Below are 16,764 nucleotides of genomic sequence, written 5' to 3'. Positions count from 1 at the left end.
AGAAGAGAAATACGGGCTTTTAATTTGTTTTTGAAAACATACAAGTTAAAAATAGAAACCTCCTCCAAAAATCAGATTGCTTCTGAGTGTGATGCTCTATGGAAAAAGAAAGAAAAAAGCCACCTCAAAGTGAAATGTGATAAAATGTTATTCTGGCAGCTGCCATTTCACACTCCTCTTTACCATGAAATGCCATAACCTCACAGCTACCCCCGGCCAAAGGCAGGACTTTATTTCTTAACTTCAGATTTTACTGAACTTTTTAAAGCAAGCAGAGTCAGTTTTCAATCATGATAATATCAAAACCCAGGAGATTTCAAACTTAAATATGGAAAATGTTTGAACTTCAGATCATGATTTTTCTACTCTCCAACTGACATTCAATCAGGACAATCAGAAAGATACTCAGTTTTGCCATGGCAGAGTTAATGGTATGCAAATATCTCCCAACGCTCTGCAATATCATCTAACCACTTAACCAAAGACACTTTCAAGGGTGTCCCCCAAGGTGTGTGTGGAGGAACCTCGGGAGTCAAAATTCCAGGAGGGAGCAGCCTGCAGAATGCAGATGCTGAAGCTCACTCTGTGCCATGGACACAGCATCCCCTGGGGTAGAGCCCAGGAATCTTCATTTCTAACCAGTTCTGTGGGGATTCTGAACATTTAGTGAGTCTGCAATCTGCTGCTTTAGAGATTGCTCTTGATAATCTGGAACTGCTGCAACATTAGTGTCTCTTCTCTAGGTGGCAGCATCTGTGACTTGTTGAGTGTCATTGTGAATGTTGAAGGTCAACATTCAAAAATTTATCTCCAGAACAGGAATTACACATTGGATTACTCCAACTAAACCTTCACCTCTAAGCACTCTATCTGTAGAAAAACAAAAAAAAGTGGCAGGATAGATTTTGCATAACTTAAACCTCCAACTCAGACTTTAGAAATAAAAACAATTCAGTGGCCATCCTTGTATGAGTAAAGCTTTCTTTCCACAATTCAATGTGTAATGGAAGTGACAAATTTTAAGACAAGATGTTGTAAACATTTTTCTTGCCCTGACTGTTTAAGTTATGAGCCCCAAAGATCACATAGATCAGTGGTCAGCAAACATTTTCTGCAAAGGGCCAGATAATAAATATTTCAGGCTTTGCAGGCCGTACTGTCTCTGTCACAATTACTCAGCTCTGCCTTTGTCACCTGAAAGCAACCATAGACAATATATAAGAGGTTGTGTCCAATAAAACTTTATATATGAACGCTGAAATGTGAATTTCATGTGTCTCAAAATATTCTTATCCTTTTAATTTTTTCCAACTGTATGGTCTCAATGTTTGTGTCCCTCCAAAATTCATACGTTTGAAATCCTAATGGCTAATGTGATGGTTTTAGGAGGCAGGGCCCCTGGGAGGTGCTTAGGTCATGAAAGTGGAGCCCTCATGACTGGGATTAGCGTTCTTATAAAAAAAAGACCCCACAGAGGCCCCTTTCCCTTTCTGTCATGTGAGGATACTGTGAGAAGTCTGCAACCCAAAAAAGGACCCTCACCCAACTATGTTGGCACCCTGATCTCAAGCCTCCAGCCTCCAGAACTGTAAGAAATAAATTTCTGTTTTTTATGAACTGCCTGGTCTGTGGTCTTTTGTTATAGCAGCCTGAACTGACTAAGACACCAACCATTTAAAGTAAAAACTATTTTTAGTTCTTGGGCTGAACAAAAACATGTGGCAGCCAAGATTTGGCCCATTGGCAGTGGTTCGAAGACGCATGACAGATCAAATTTGTGGAGCATCATGTATTGCTAGTAACTGAGGTAAGTATTCAAAAATGACTTTTTTGAATATAAGACTGTAATCCAAGATCAATGCCTTGTCACTAGAGGATAAAAATTAAACAAACAAAAAGTCCTTATGACAAAACTTGGAATTCTGATTCAGAGTTGATTTCCAGACAACATCTTACCAAATAGAACTAACGCTTAGGTCAAATATTTCTAAACACATCTAACCTTCCTTCTGATACAGCCAAGCTATTAAAGGCCAGTGAATATGGGGGAATTGTTGGGGTCCATAGCATCACACAAGCAGAAATGCAGATGCAATCCATTCAGCAGGCAAATGCATGAAGGAACTTTTAAACACATGGAGTCCTGAATCTCCAACAGGAAGCCAGTACTGTTACCTGTTGTGTCTTGGCTCAGGGTTTCCTGGCTGCTGCTGCTGTAAGAAGGCACTGGAGTGATGGACAGTGAGGCTGGGCAAGACAGAGGCGTGGCCAGCTCAGTCTTGCGAGTGAGGGATTGGTGATATACCGGGATGCCTACATCTTTGGAGACGAAGAGAGGCAGATCTGATGGGAGGGTGGGTCTGCCTTGTGCATATGGATTTTTCCAGTGGGTGAGCCCAACTGCAACAGGCCCAGCAATGTCGTAACCTGGCAAGACAAACACATAAAGTCAGATCAGCAATCAAAGCCTTATACCGTATTTCTTTCTGTATTTCCCCCAAAGTCTTAGCTGCGCATCAAATCAAACACCACTTGAGATAAGGATGCATGTTACCAATAAATAGGCAGGAATTGTCACACTGGATGAATCTTGTTAACTAGTCAACCTATGTTTATTAAGCACATACTATGTTCTAGGTGCCCAGTCTTTGCCCTTAAGGAGCTCAGAGTCCAATAAAGGAGATAAGACTTGTGATCATAATGAAAAAGATAACTGAAAGTCTATTATGTTCTAGGTACTTTGCATAAGTGATTGTAATCCTTACTGCAACTGTACAAGGATACAATTACTATTTCCGGTTTATAGGAAATTGGACCTCAAATTGCCCTAGGTCAAGCAGCCATTAAGTGCCAGAGGCAGAATTTAAGCCCAGATCTGTCTGGCTCCAAAATCCATGTTCTTTCCCTTTTTCCAACTAACAACAGTACAAAGCAAGATGAAAGAAATAGTTTAAAGTGGGACAAAGACATTCCCCAGGATTTCAGGGGACAAAGCCCTTTCTAGGTGGAGGAACTAGGTCGTGGAAAAGATGGCATGAACTTGGCCTTCTAGGCAAGGGTTGCCACCTAAAACAATCAGAGGGACAGATCTGTTCTGTAGATATGTTTTGTTAGCCCACATTTTTCTTAATTTGAAGTAAAGTTCAAATTAAAATTGACAACAATAAAAGTCTAGAGCATTCTCAACAAAAATCCAGCTTTCTGTCCTCTCTTTAAAAATCTCTTGATCTTCTCCTAAAGATCAAGCAACACTGGACCACATTCCCACGTGGCAACTGTCAGCTGAAGCAACCACAGAGCCACTCTTTTAAAGCAGAGTAAAGGAATTCCTGTCTGCCACAGTCCCCACCATTCCCTAATACCTTACAGGCTTACTAAGCCTGCTTCCCTTATTTGTCTTACATGCCTGATCTCTGCAGGCCTTTGCATTTGCAACCGAGGTACAGAATTTAGAAATATAATATAAGTGTAGTCAGAAAAAAACAAGAATGGAAAGGTAGGTTGATACAAGACAGCTGAGGGTCTTAAATGCCAAGGTAAGAAAATTAGATTTTACTTGCTAGGCAAAGCAATATCCCTAAAAGTTTGTGAAGTGGGGACTGGCATAATCAAATGGACAGCAGCAAAAGGCAGAATCTGTGCCTCCTTCCTCTGGTGGTGACCCCTTCTGGGGAGATTCCTCTGACTCCCCCAAGCTGTCATAACCACGGTAAAGGGAGGCCCAGTAAAAGGTGTTGGTGTGCAGGGGCTGGAGGTGTGTGGGGAGAAAGTCCAAAGTGGGGAGTGGGTGTTGAGGCACCAAGAAAGCCCAAAAGGGGCAACAAGGGAGGAGGCGTGCATGGATCCTGCAGACTGGCCGATGTTGTCTGGGGCAGCCCTCCCACACCATGCGGGAAACCACTTGAACATGGATAAGTGTCAGACAGTCCCTGCCCACACTTCACAGTCAAGTGTTCCTTCTCTCTATGTGTCTCTCTCATGAGCTGAGTATCCCTCAAGGTCACAGGGTGTCTTAGTCATCTTTAAAACTCCCTCCCAGCATTTCTCTATTTGGCTTTTGCCCCTGGCATTCAATAGATACCCACTGTTCACCGTATTCTTCCTAGACCAGCGGCAAGGAGGTGACATAAGAGGCTGTGAAGCACAGGCCAGGCAAACATTATTAAGGGACCAAATTTAAATGTTGGCAGCAAGAAAGGAAAAGAGGTCCAGAGAGATATGCAACAATGACGTGGAAAGAAAGGAGTTTGGGGCCACCAGGTAGCTTTGTTTTTTGTTGGCAAGATGTCAGAGAAGACTTATGGCAAACAGAATGGTGGATTTCCTCATCCTCACTGGGACCATCAGAAGGACTGGCCTGGCAAGGGCTGAGGAAGGTTGAGTGTGTTTTTTTACACACGAGGAGGTGGAGCTTTAGTGGAAATATCTGTGCAGAAATGTCTGGCAGTAGACTGAAAAAAACAACGGAAATGAGGATTAGGAGACATAGGACCAGAGCTGTAAATCTGGAACTCATCCACATTGAAGCCATGCCCGATGCCCAGGAATGAACAATCTACTTCATTGTCATAAAATGATAAATCCACTAAAAGTTACAATACTGTCTAATGCTTATTGGCAATGTGCTAAGGGATCTATCAGGACCACCTCATTTAACCTCACAATAACCCTGTCAGGAAGGTACTAATATTCCCATTTGACAGATAAGGAAACCGAGGCTAAGGGACATTATTACTTCCACAAGGTCAATAACTACACAGAAATAACAGATTCAAGCCCAGGCTCATCAAAGACAACATGGGTGCTCTGGTCCCCTGCCTCGCACTGAGAACACAGGCAACAAGAAGGATTCTAGCAGATGGAATCGGGGTCTGTTTCCCCCTCTAACCGCTCGTAGGTTATTTATTCCTTTCTGAACAATTTTTTATAGAGGGATCTCAATGGACCAGAATGCACAAGGAAAGGGAAATGCTGACACCCTTGAGAACATGCTGACTGGACTGCTTGTACTCTTCTTGGCCAGTCACCTTCCTAAAAGTTAAGTGGAATACAGTGAGGTGAGTGATTCTTTCTCTGGTAAGGGCTACAGAGCCTCTGAAGATAATCACAGAGAACACAAATTAATGTTCAGAACGGCAATGGAGCCACAGCTGCAGTGGAGGCTAAACTGAATGCTACTGACTCCAAGGCTGCCCCCCGATCCTGTTTGTTGGACTAAACCTCTGATGCTAGTGTGTTTATTTTGTGATCAATACTCTTGGATCTCCCATAGCTCCTAAGAGTGTACTGGGGCATAGAAATGAAATTCTAGGAGGCACCATTTGAACTGATGTTCCATTATGTTTTTATTAAAAATGTGAAAACGTATTACCTCCTACTCACACCAGAGAATCCTTTTACAAGAAGAATAATTACTGGACCATGTTTTCCCTCACCTTGTTGTTTCATTTGGAAACTTGCTTAAATGCCTCTTCTCTTTCCATATTCCCAAGCTCCTTGGGAGTCATTATACAGAGAAGGGTGTATAATATCTATCACACACCATGAAAGCGTTAGGCTTAAAAGTCCCAAGGAACTCTGGACTCTCCATAATTTCAGGTTTTACCATTTCTTTCATAAAATGATAGCTAATTTATAACATATACTTAATTTTGAAAAAATATTGTTCACAGTGCTAAGAAGCCACCTGCTTTTTTTTTTTACTTTAGGAAATTACCACATCATTTAATCCAGAAATGGAGTTCATTAGCAAATATATTAATTCATGTCACTGATACAAATGAGCTATGATAAGATCTGCATAATTATGATGGAATAGAAATGGACCAGCCTAAATTTAAAAGCAACAATGAGGTCAAAGTATTTTGGGTGGTTGGTTATCCAACCATCCAAGGGAACAGCTAGTGTCCAAGTGCCCAAGAGGCAAGTAACAGGAATGTCACATTGGCAGCCTACTCACTCTCCCTCACCCACCACCCTGTCCCCAGGTCGGGGGTGGGGTAGAAGCAGGGGTCTCAGCTTTCTCTGAGTTGCATGCCAACACTATCACCCACTAGCCCCCAAATCCTAAACAGACATGTAAGGAACACTCAAAATTATAGACTGTCTTGAGAAAAAAAATGATGTTAATCAACTTTAAAGTTCTTAAATCTTTCATACATGAAAAAATGGGAGTTTACTATCAGAAAATAAGGAGTTTTCAGGACTTCCCTGGTGGTCCAGTGGTTGAGACTCCACGCTTCCAATGCAGGGGGCGCGGGTTCGGTCCCTGGTCGGGGAAGGCGCGGGTTCCATCCCTGGTCGGGGAACTAAGATCCCACATGCCATGCCGTGCGGCCAGAAAAAAAAAAAAAAAAGAAGAAAATAAGGAGTTTTCCAAGGGTCTCATGGATAGGTAGAAAAATTTCAGAAGGTGTCACTTTTTCTGTTGATTGGATTTTTTGGCAATTCTTTTGGCAATTCTTCAGTCAGGACATAGGTTCCTATAAGGAACTACATTAGTAGGAAGTCCAGAAGTGTGCTGTTCTCTTAAATGGAATTCCCTCACAAATGAGACACTTTTGTGTGAGATGACTATCCTGTAAGAGAAGGACGGAAGTACAGGGGATGAAAGAAAACAAAAAGAGCTTTTAAAAAAGAACTGCTAGACGACTCAGAGATGTCCTCCCTCCAGTACTTTGAGTATAAAGTTGTTAATTATCTGCTGCTTTTACTATAAATATTTTTAAAGTGCTTTGTACTGGACAGACTGTGGGCAGTGGACACTGCCTGATGACTGTGCTGAATCCATCCTCCACCCACACCCCTTCCTCCCAACAGAGTCACATTTTGTTTGGGAATTCATCCCACTCCCACACAGCTTGTGACTCAGGGCAGACTGACCTCACACTCCCCGACCTCCACATGGGCCATGATGGGTGTAAAGACCACGATCTTATCTCCCTTGTCAGTGATTTGCTGAAGGGTGGTCATGTGACCAAATCCCACACATTGAGATAGAAGTCTCTGAGGTGCTTCAGGGGAAAGTTTCAGCACCTCAAGTGAACACCTGAGGAAGGCACCAAAGCTCCTTTCTCTCTGATCACTGTTGAGCCTGAGTGAAATTCCTGGAACCACGGCAGCCTTGGGGCCACCATCAGGAAGATAGATTTTCCCAGGAAGGCAAAGGGGAGAAGTTCTTTCACAACATCATCAAGCAGCCTACTCAATCTGTCCTCCCAACAGGCCTTCCTATTATATGAAATAATAACTTTACTTATGGTTTCAGCCAGTTTGAGTTTGTTGAAACAGAAGCAACATTCAAGGGCCTTTCAGTTGCCCCATCACCTTCTGAGAAAACTGTGTGACATACACACTGCCCCTTCAGAGGTGACTTCATAGGTCAGTAAGAACCTGTTATATGAGTTTCCTAGGGCTGCTGTAACAAAGGATCACAAACTGGGTGGCTTAAAGAAAACAGAAATTTGGGCTTCCCTGGTGGCGCAGTGCTTGAGAGTCCGCCTGCCGATGCAGGAGACGCGGGTTCGTGCCCCGTTTCGGGAAGATCCCACATGCCGCGGAGCGGCTGGGCCCGTGAGCCATGGCCACTGAGCCTGCGCGTCCGGAGCCTGTGCTCCGCAAATGGGAGAGGCCACAACAGTGAGAGGCCCGCATAACGCAAGAAAAAAAAAACAAACAGAAATTTATCCTCTCACGGTTTTGGAGGCTGGAAGTCTGAAATCAAGATTTCAGCAGGGCTGTGCTCTCTCTGAAGTCTCTAGGGGGAAATTTGTTGTCTGCCTTTTCCTGGTTTCTTGTTTGTTTGTTTTTTAACATCTTTAGGGGAGTATAATTGCTTTACAATGGTGTGTTAGTTTCTGCTTTATAAAAAAGTGAATCAGCTATACATATACATACATCCCCATATCTCCTCCCTCTTGCATCTTCCTCCCTCCCACCCTCCCTATCCCACCCCTCTAGGTGGTCACAAAACACTGAGCTGATCTCCCTGTGCCATGCAGCTGCTTCCCACTAGCTGTCTATTTTACATTGTATATATGTCCATGCTACTCTCTCACTTTGTCTCAGCTTACCCTTCCCCCTCCCCGTGTCCTCAAGTCCATTCTCTACGTCTGCGTCTTTATTCCTATCCTGCCCCTAGGTTCTTCAGAACCATTTTTTCTTTTCTTTAGATTCCATATATACGTGTTAGCATACGTAATTTGTTTTTCTCTTTCTAACTTACTTCACTCTGTATGACAGACTCTAGGTCTATGCACCTCATTACAAATAGCTCAATTTCATTTCTTTTGATGGCTGAGTAATATTCCATTGTATATATGTGCCACATCTTCTTTATCCATTCATCCGACAATGGGCACTTAGGTTGTTTCCATCTCCGGGCTATTGTAAATAGAGCTGCAATGAACATAGTGGAACATGACTCTTTTTGAATTACAGTTTTCTCAGGGTATATGCCCAGTAGTGGGATTGCTGGGTCATATGGTAGTTCCAGTTGTAGTTTTTTAAGGAACCCCATACTGTTCTCCATAGTGGCTGTATCAATTTACATTCCCACCAACAGTGCAAGAGGGTTCCCTTTTCTCCACACCCTCTCTAGCATTTATTGTTTGTAGATTTTTTGATGATGTCTATTTTGACTGGTGTGAGTTGATACCTCATTGTAGTTTTGATTTGCATTTTTCTAATGATTAGTGATGTTGAGCATCCTTTCATGTGTTTGTTGGCAATCTATATATCTTCTTCGGAGAAATGTCTATTTAGGTCTTCTGCCCATCTTTGGATTGGGTTGTTTGCTTTTTGATCTTGAGCTGCATGAGCTGCTTGTAAATTTTGGAGGTTAATCTTTTGTCAGTTGCTTCATTGGCAGATATTTTCTCCCATTCAGAGGGTTGTCTTTTTGCCTTATGTTTTCCTTAGCTGTGCAAAAGCTTTTAAGTTTCATTAAGTCCCATTTGTTTATTTTTGTTTTTATTTCCATTTCTCTAGAAGGTGGGTCAAAAAGGATCTTGCTGTGATTTATGTCAGAGAGTGTTATGCCTATGTTTTCCTCTAAGAGTTTTTTTTTTTTTTTTTTTTTTTGCGGTACATGGGCCTCTCACTGTTGTGGCCTCTCCCGCTGCGGAGCACAGGCTCCGGACGCGCAGGCTCAGCGGCCATGGCTCACGGGCCCAGCCGCTCCGTGGCATGTGGGATCCCCCCGGACCGGGGCACGAACCCGCGTCCCCCGCATCGCAGGCAAACCCCCAACCACTGCGCCACCAGGGAAGCCCCCTCTAAGAGTTTTATAGTGTCTCACCTTTCATTTAGGTCTTTAATCTATTTTGAGTTTATTCTGTGTATGGTGTTAGGAAGTGTTCTAATTTCATTCTTTTACATGTAGCTGTCCAGTTTTCCCAGCACCACTTATTGAAGAGGCTGTCTCTTCTCCATTGTATATTCTTGCCTCCTTTGTCATAGATTAGTTGACCATATGTGCGTGGGTTTATCTCTGGGCTTTCTATACTGTCCCATTGATCTATATTTCTGTTTTTGTGCCAGTACCATACTGTCTTGATTATTGTAGCTTTGTAGTATACTCTGAAGTCCGGGAGCCTGCTTCCTCCAGCTCTGTTTTTCTTTCTCAAGATTGCTTTGGCTATTCAGGGTCTTTTGTGTTTCCATACAAATTGTGAAATTTTTTGTTCTAGTTCTGTGAAAAATGCCATTGGTAGTTTGATAGGGCTTGCACTGAATCTGTAGATTGCTTTGGGTAGTACAGTCATTTTCACAATGTTCATTCTTCCAGTCCAAGAACATGGTATATCTCTCCATCTATTTGTATCATCTTTAATTTCTCTCATCAGTGTCTTAGAGTTTTCAGCATACTTTGTCTCCTTAGGTAGGTTTATTCCTAGGTATTTTATTCTCTTTGTTGCAGTGGTAAATGGGAGTGTTTCCTTAATGCCTCTTTCAGATTTTTCATCATCAGTGTATAGGAATGCAAGAGATTTCTGTGCCTTCATTTTGTATCCTGCTACTCTACCAAATTCATTGATTAGCTCTAGTAGTTTTCTGGTGGCATCTTTAGGATTCTCTATGTATAGTATTATGTCATCTGCAAACAGTAACAGCTTTAATTCTTCTTTTCCAATTTGTGTTCCTTTTATTTCTTTTCCTTCTCTGATTACTGTGGCTAAAACTTCTAACACTATGTTGAATAATAGTGGTGAGAGTGGACAACCTTGCCTTGTTCCTGATCTCAGTGGAAATGGTTTCAGTTTTTCACCATTGAAAACAATGTTGGCTGTGGGTTTGTCATATATGGCCTTTCTTATGTTAAGGTAAGTTCCCTCTATGCCTACTTTCTGGAGGGATTTTATAATAAATGGATGTTGAATTTTGTCAAAAGCTTTTTCTGCATCTATTGAGAGGATCAAATGATTTTTCTCCTTCAATTTGTTAATATGGTGTATCACATTTATTGATTTGCGTATATTGAAGAATCCTTGCATTCCTGGGATAAAGCCCACTTGATCATGGTGTATGATCCTTTTAATATGCTGTTAGATTCTGTTTGCTAGTATTTTGTTGAGGATTTTTGCATCTACGTTCATCAGTGATATTGGCCTGTAGTTTTCTTTCTTTGTGGCATCTTTGGTCTTGGTATCAGGGTGATGGTGGCCTCGTAGAATGAGTTTGGGAGTGTTCCTCCCTCTGCTATATTTTGGAAGAGTTTGAGAAAGACAGGCATTAGCCCTTCTCTAAATGTTTGATCGAATTCACCTGTGAAGCCATGTGTTCCTGGGCTTTTGTTTGTTGGAAGATTTTTAATCACAGTTTCAATTTCAGTGCTTGTGATTGGTCTGTTTATATTTTCTACTTCTTCCTGGTTCAGTCTCGGAAGGTTGTGCTTTTCTAAGAATTGGTCCACTTCTTCCAGGTTATCCATTTTATTGGCATATAGCTGCTTGTAGTAATCTCTCATGATCCTTTGTATTTCTGCAGTGTCAGTTGTTACTTGTCCTTTTTCATTTCTAATTCTGTTGATTTGAGTGTTCTCCCTTTTTTTTTCTTGATGAGTCTGGCTAATGGTTTATCAATTTTGTTTATCTTCTCAAAGAACCAGCTTTTAGTTTTATTGATGTTTGCTATTGTTTCCTTCATTTCTTTTTCATTAATTTCTGATCTGATCTTTATGATTTCTTTCCTTCTGCTAACTTTGGGGGGTTTTTTGTTCTTCTTTCTCTAATTGCTTTAGGTGAAAGGTTAGGTTGTTTATTCGAGATGTTTCTTGTTTCTTGAGATAGGATTGTATTGCTATAAACTTCCCTCTTAGGGGCTTCCCTGGTGGCGCAGTGGTTGAGAGTCCGCCTGCCGATGCAGGGGACACAGGTTCGTGCCCCAGTCTGGGAAGATCCCACATGCCGCACTGCGGCTGGCCCCGTGAGCCATGGCCGCTGTGCCTGTGCGTCCGGAGCCTGTGCTCCTCAACGGGAGAGGCCACAGCAGTGAGAGGCCTGCGTACCGCAAAAAAATAAAAAATAATAAATTTTAAAAAAAAACTTCCCTCTTAGAACTGCTTTTGCTGCATCCCATAGGTTTTGGGTCATCGTGTTTTCATTGTCATTTGTTTCCAAGTATGTTTTGATTTCCTCTTTGATTTCTTCAGTGGTCTCTTGGTTATTTAGTAGTGTATTGTTTAGCCTCCATGTGTTTGTATTTTTTACAGATCTTTTCCTGTAATTGATATCTAGTCTCATAGCATTGTGGTCGGAAAAGATACTTGATATGATTTCAATTTTCTTAAATTTACCAAGGCTTGATTTGTGGCCCAAGATATGATCTATCCTGGAGAATATTCCATGAGCACTTGAGAAGAAAGTGTATTCTGTTGTTTTTGGATGGAATGGCCTATAAATATCAATTAAGTCCATCTTGTTTAATGTATCATTTAAAGCTTGTGTTTCCTCATTTACTTTCATTTTGGATGATCTATCCATTGGTGAAAGTGGGGTGTTAAAGTCCCCTACTATGATTGTGTTACTGTCGATTTCCCCTTTTATGGCTGTTAGCATTACTTATGTATTGAGGTGCTCCTATGTTGGGTGCATAAATATTTACAATTTTTATATCTTCTTCTTGGACTGATCCCTTAATCATTATGTAGTGTACTTCTTTGTCTCTTGTTTTTTCCTGGTTTCTGATGTGGCTGGCAATCCTTGGTGTTCCTTGGCTTGTAGACATATCACTCTAACCTTTGCCTCTGTCATCACATGATGCTCTCCCTGTATGTATATATCTGTGTCTCTTCTCCCCTACTTACCAGGCAGGACATGAGTCACACTGAATTAGAAGCCCCACCCTAAGTGAATATGACCTCATCCTAACTTGATTACATCTGTAAAGACCCTATTTCCAAATAAGGTCACAGTCAAAGGTACCACTGGTTAGAACTTCAATATATCTTTTGGTGGAACAAATTCAATTCGAAACACCCTGACATGGTGGCCACAGCTGACTAGACCAGGGAATGGTACTAGGCCCACAGCAATTTAACAAGAGTGACATCCAATGTGAGTCAGATTACTTGGGCTCAAATCCCAGCTCTTACTACCCATGTATTCTTTATTACTTTTTAATCTTTCAAGAACTTAGTTTCCTCATCTGTAAAATGGGGAAAATAACAGTATCTATCACATGGGATTGTGAGGATTAAATGAGTAAATACAGGAAAAACAACTAGAACAGCACTTGGCACAGAAAGCTTCCATATGGTCCTCACTGTTTACCCCTCCACTTTCACTGACAAGTGTCTTAATAGAGGTCTCTACTCACAGCTCATCACTCCTTATTCAGAGCCTTGTAAGCTGGCTCCCCTCCCACCATCCACTGACATGGGATGTCACCAGGGCAGACTTTTAACTGTAACCCTCCTCAGTCTCCCCTTCTAGAAATTCTCTGGGCATTTCAAGAAACGTACTTGATAGGTTTTCCCACCACTGCCGTTATTTCTATCCTAATTGTGCTTCCCCCAAAGATTGGTCTTTGACCCTCTACACACTCAATATACTGATGCCCACTCTTATAATCTCATCCTCTTCCAAAGATTCAACTGAACTCTCTGTGAAGAGAATGCCAATATCTTCATCTCCTGCCCATTCTCTCCACATTTCCAACTTCCTGTGGGTCATTCTGAGGTGGGGGGGTCTCACTGGGACCTCAAACCCAACACACTGGGACCCTAGAGCCATGCAGTCCTCTTCCTGACCTCTGTATTTCAATGAACGGCTCAGACTCCCTGTCAACCTGACTCAAAGTCTCAGGGCACACTATCTGAGGCACATCCAGGCAATGACTAGTCCTCCTGACTCTTCCATGCCTCTCCCTCCAGACCTGCCTCTCTATCCCACTTCCCAAGTTCATTACTGTCTCATGTCAAGACCACAGTCTGAGCCACTTACTCTGTCATAACACCAGATTCTCGCACATGAAATCCATCCTGTTCACCACCCAAATAACCTTTCATACATGCATTCATCCTGTCACCTTCCTACTCTGAACTCTAAACGACCTCCCACTACTTAACAAATGTCTTTAGGAATGTCATTTTAGGTTATTTAGTGTTTTCAAACCAAGGTCCATGAACTCTCCACAGGGATTTTTAAGTTGTTTTCATTTTTCATTTAAAAGTCAATTTAATCATTTAAAAATGAGTATGTGCATCCCATGGACCAAATTTTGCCACTTAATTTTAGTGCCTGAGTTTGCTTTTGTGTTTCCATCAAGTTGCCACCAGTTGGTACACTTAATGAGAAGAGGAGAGAGAGGAGAATGTCAAGGTGCATCCATACCAAACAAAGATCCAATAATCTCACCTGAGTGAGCATTAACAGAGATTTCAGAGTGGGTTGAACAGAGAGAGGTGGTGGCACAGCAGTTACCATAAACACTGTAAATACTGAGCTCAGTGCAAAGAACCTTCACTGCTGCAGCCAGGACCACGTTGCATTACAAGCAGTGACTGCATTTCAGCAAAATAACAATGCCCATCATCTTAAATTAATGCGGTGAATTTGTGGTTGTTTTTCTTCTCAGTGTTTTAAATTTCATTTATAAATTTGATTTGATTTTTATGGCTATTTGGAAAATAAGGTGTCTATAGTTACATTTTATGTTGGAACATACTTAGGTATCCTTATAATAAAAATAATTTAAATCCATTTGAGAGGCTCATAATTATTACTTCTTTTTACAGGGGTCCACATTGCTGGAGTCTGAGAAACCATGACACTGTGTTTCAAAGCATGAGCTTGTGTCAAACAGACCTGGATTGGAATCCTAGGCACATCCATTTCTGGCTGTGAGGCAAACAGCAAGTTTCCTCATCTGTAAGATGGGGAAATGACAGTACCTTCCTCATAGAGTCCCAATTAAGTAAAATAATGTATGTCAAGGGCCAAGAGCTGCTGACAAATGATAAGTGCAAAATAAATGTTAGCTGCAAGTATCACCATTATTCTTTTGTTTCTAAGTCGTAGCCAAGATTCTTAAATCAAGAAAAGTTTGAAAGGAAGTGGAAAGGAGAGGAAAGATTCGGCAGACAGAAAAATAATCATGGTCACTCTTCCCTTTTTGACCAAAATAAAACATGTTTAAGGGTGAGCAGGAAGGCGGCTGGGAGAGTGCTAGGTGAACACAGTATATTCTGCCAGGATCCTACTGTCTCCATAGGGGGGTCCCTCATCCAGGGAGGAAGGGATAGAGAACCACACACCCCAAACTGCAGACTTCAAGTTTCTGAGAAGGCCATGTGCTATGACATGGAATTTTATTTCTGAGTCAGGGGACAGGACAGCTGGCATACACAGAATCCCCCAAAGCATAGCTAGCATTCAGTAACACTGATTTGTTATTTTATGCATGTATGCATTCATTAACTTATACTTATGGGAAATGTACATTTTCTATTTGCAGTTGTGATATAAATTTTTTTTAAATAAATGAAAATAAATCTTAAAGAGTCAGTTTCAATATTAAGTACATAATAATATAGGTGATACGCAAATGAAAGAGAAAGCAAATGAAGAAAAGTTGGGAAACCTGTGTTTTGTTTTGTTCTGTTTTGTTTTGTTAAATCTCTCTGGATCACATTTCCTCCATCCATCTCTATGCAAAAGCAATAAGGATCCACAAGAGGGCACCCCAACAAGGTGAGTCCACAAGTATTTACCCTGACTCTGAAAATAAATTTGATGCACTTACCCTTTCTGCTCACTCCTTCCATAGCCCTGCACCCCCAACCTTTACAGGCGATAATCATTTTCATTAAAAAGCGGCACAGTTGCTCACCTATGGTGATCTGGCTGACACAACTGTAGTAGCTGCCCGTCGTTGCGGAGGAAAGGTTATAACTCCCACTGCTTATATCTTTGTCTGTTTAAGAAAACAAAAGAGGAGAATGTTAATTACATCCTGGTAAACACCATGACCACAAAGTAAATATATGACTCTGGTAAATAAACCAGCTGTCTGTGTCTGAGTATCCCATACTTATTCATTGGTTCATTCATTGACATTTAGGGAATGCTAGGTGCACTGGAACATTTCAACAAACAACCCAGACTGTCACACAGGCAATTTCAGTCTGGTGTCACTTTATTATAATGGGGGGAGGGTGCCGGGGGAGGGTTACAGGGCAAGGTGAGAAAACACCTGACCCAGACTAGAGGGTATCAGGTAAGGCTTCCTGGGGGAAGTGAACTAGGCAAAGGGGGGATGAATTGAGGGGAAGGATCCGGGCAGAGTGCTATCATCTTGTCTGGAGACTCGGAAGCCTCTGCTTCACGAGTTAGCAGCTGAACACAGTACAAGAGAGGTGCACAGCCGCTGGACTACGAGGGGTCTTATAAACCACGTTAACAAGTTTGGATGTTGCCAAGAGAGCAGGATCCCATTTTCATTTCAGAAAGATCACTTTGAGGCAGCAAGAACAGTCAGGAGGAGGATGAAAGGAGAGGCAGAAAGACTCCTTTATGAGGCCACTGCAGTCATCCTGACAAGAGATGGTGGTGGCTAAACCATGGGAGGAGCAGCCGTGGAGACAGAGAAGTGGGTGCAATTCCCTGCAAGGCTCGAGTGCAGCCAGCTGCACTGCAGTCCTCACTACCGTGAGCAGACCATATTCCCGACAGAGGGGCAAAGACACCAAAACCTCCCATTCACACGGCACCTTAGCATTTTCAGCCACATCGTCTCACGCACAGCGTGAAATAGGGCGAGCATCACCCCACCTCTCTGGTGAAAAAGCTGAGGCTCCAGGCAGCCGAGCACCTTGCCCAAGGTCACACGACAGCATGTGGCAGAACAGAGCTCAAATCGAGATCAGAACTGCCTCAAATTGTTTATGAAGAAGGCAGGGCATACGTGATTTAAAATATCAAAATAAATACATATTGTCTAATATAAAACGGTACAGTTTACACAGAGTTACTATAAGAATGGCTGCGAAACTGACCTGAAGGAAATATTTGAATATTACATGTTACGGGATACCAGGAAAACTTTGAAACTCTGATCTATAATGATGAAAATGAGAAGTCCGAGGGAAAGAAATAATCAAGAATGTCAAATGTAGTCAAAGAGAAAGGGTTTCTAGAAACGTACTGAGTCATATTTTATTGAGAGAGCAATGCGGATTTTGAGAGAAGATGGCTTTGCAGATGAACATTCTAGGAGGAAAGAACAGCAGGTACCTGGACAGAGGGCAGGAAATGGGAGTCATCC

At 42.0% G+C, this 16,764-nt stretch overlaps 1 protein-coding gene across 1 annotated transcript in view; it reads right to left on the bottom strand.

Moving 5' to 3' along the window:
- ANO4 (anoctamin 4) overlaps window positions 1-15,409 on the bottom strand; it is a 448,962-nt gene extending 433,553 nt beyond the window's left edge. The window contains exons 1-2 of the mRNA XM_007465342.1: window positions 15,331-15,409; window positions 2,176-2,427 (exon numbers count right to left, since the gene is read on the bottom strand). The gene's annotated coding sequence lies outside the window, so the exon portion shown is untranslated. The remainder of the gene's footprint in view (window positions 1-2,175; window positions 2,428-15,330) is intronic.
- Window positions 15,410-16,764: the final 1,355 nt, after the last annotated feature.

Source organism: Lipotes vexillifer, unplaced genomic scaffold (assembly GCF_000442215.2).
Source record: "Lipotes vexillifer unplaced genomic scaffold, Lipotes_vexillifer_v1.1 scaffold141, whole genome shotgun sequence".
Classification (NCBI taxonomy): domain Eukaryota; kingdom Metazoa; phylum Chordata; class Mammalia; order Artiodactyla; family Lipotidae; genus Lipotes; species Lipotes vexillifer.
This window is presented reverse-complemented; position numbering and strand designations above follow the sequence as displayed.